We start from the raw sequence: 2,500 nt of genomic DNA on the forward strand, positions 1-2,500 counted from the left end.
GTTAATAATGTAAGTAGATTTTATAATTTTTTTTTCTTTTTTTTTTAACTAGCCCTGTGAGATTTAGGTTAAACAGTGAAGTTCTTTATAAATCTTCCTTAACTGCTCTGTAACCTTGTGTGAAACAAAAGACGTAGGTGTAACAGTTTATTACATGCCGTTCTCGTTAATGTTTACTAATTAGTGTTAAAGCATTGTTTATTTTCATTAATTGTCAAAATTATATATTCTTGTTCATTAATTTCCAGTGAAACAAGTTATCGTGTAATTCTTATAGAGTATCATTTTCTTTTTACTTAGTCTAAGGTTAAGTTCAGTTTTAATATTTTGAGTGATTTATTTTGGTGTTAGTTTTGAATTGTTAACTTCATATAGAATATATCTTTATCTTTTTAGAATGTGTATTATTACGATCACAAATATTTTTTCTAATAACTTTGCTCTATCTCCTGTCTAAGAACTGTAGTAAGAGGACAGTTTCAGAAAAGTTTAAATAAATTAATCACTCACTTATTCATTTGAATTATGTAAAGACACCTTCTAGATATTCAATGTTAATATATATTGCTGTCTGGGAGTTGTGTAATATTCTCAGATCTTGGTTATGTAGGTGTATATCGGAATATGTGCTTGCATTTGAATAGGCTGGTGTGTGCATATAGGCATAAAATAATCATATATAGTAAGGCATATAACAAGTAAAGCACTTAGATCATGTTTTCTATGCCGAGGACTACATTACACCTATAACCCAAAGTCGATTTAGCTGTTTATGGGTTCCATATCTACTTAGATTAAGTAAAGCTGTATAGTAGTGTTGATCTTGTTGTCCCTTTGTATGAAAATCTAGTAGATATAACTGATAGGCGTATCCGTTCTCGTGTGCTAAGGTATCAATTGAAGGAAAAACCATGGTTCAATGATGATTGTAGATGTGCTTATTTGGAAAAACAGGATGCCTTTGATCTTTGGAAGGGTAATAGATCAGATTTGACTTGGAATAACTATAATCAGCTTAGAGCTTTTGCTCAGAGAGTTTATGCTTTTAAAAAAAGGAATACAATTTAACCATAAAAGAAATCTTTTTTTTTTTATGGTACAACATAGTATCAAGTGTTGGACTACCCTTAAATCTGCACTCTTTGGTGTAGATGCAACAGTTCTCCTTTATATAAACCTAATGGATCTGCCACTCACTATCCAAAAGAAAAGGCAACCATTTTGGTTGATGTGTTTGGTAGTAAGCATAGTAATGAGAAACTTGATCTTCATCATTTCGGTTTTCCTGAAGCTTAATTCACTAGCTTAGCTTGTCAATCTCGTATAATGAAAGCTCTCTGAATGGGCCTTGATGTTTATGGAGGTGTAGACCCAAATTGTATTTTTCCTTTGCTTTTTATGTAGACTGCAGATTTCTTAGCCGTAATGTTATCTATTATTTTATGCATGTTAGCAAGAAGAGAATCTTTCAACACTTGTTGGAAAATTGGTAATGTTACCCAACTATGTAAATGTGTTTGTGGTAGCTCAAGTCCTACTGATTACCTGCCAATTTCCATAACTCACATAATATCTAAAGTTTATGAAGGTCTTTAGGCAAAACGTCTTAATAGGTTTACTGTTCCCTTATTTACAATTGTTTTTTTTAAGACCTTGGAGTGGGAGATGCCCTTTATAAAATATCCAATGCTGTACAGCAATCCCTTGATTGTGGTCAGGAAGTTCGTATTACTGGCCTTGAGTTTAGTGCTGCCTTCGCCCGTGGTAATCATAAGGCCCTTGTTTTAAAACTCAAATAGTTGGGAGTGAAGGGGTCATTCCTTAGCAATATCACGCAATCTTTAAGTAATAGATCGTAGAGAGCTGTTGTTGATGGCCATAATAGTGAGTATAGGAATGTAATTTTTGGTGTTGGGTAGGGTAAAGTTCGTGGCCCATTACCTTTCCTTCTTTATACAGATGACATGGTGTAGCAAGCAAGCTTGTTGCATATGCAGATGATGCTGCACTCTTTACATCAATTCCATATCCTGAGTGTATATCTTGTGATGTTGAATCACTAAATAGAGATATAGCTAAAATTGGTGCATTGTGCAAATTATATAGATGACTCTTAGGCTTTTAGGTGTGATCTTCGACAGCAAATTTACTTTTGAGAAACACATTAGGTGTGTAACTTCTTCAATTGCCTAAAAATTACTTATAGAGAAAGTATTTTAAGATTTTCGGTGATCAATAAATTTTGAAGAGGTGTTTTAGTTTATCATTCTACCTTATTTCAAGTATTGTTCTCCTATCTGGTATTCACCGGCTGATTCTAATCTTAATTTGTTTGACAGGAACCTACGGCCTTTTAAATATCTTATTTATGATCTACATATTAATCTCCAGCACCGCTGTTGAACTAGGTCGTTGTCGATGTTACATAATATTTTTCATAGTTCTGATCCTCCCCTCAATTCAGATCCTTTCAGACAGTTCCCTCCTGTTCGTAATACTA

This window comes from Palaemon carinicauda, chromosome 26 (genome assembly GCF_036898095.1).
Source record: "Palaemon carinicauda isolate YSFRI2023 chromosome 26, ASM3689809v2, whole genome shotgun sequence".
Lineage (NCBI taxonomy): Eukaryota > Metazoa > Arthropoda > Malacostraca > Decapoda > Palaemonidae > Palaemon > Palaemon carinicauda.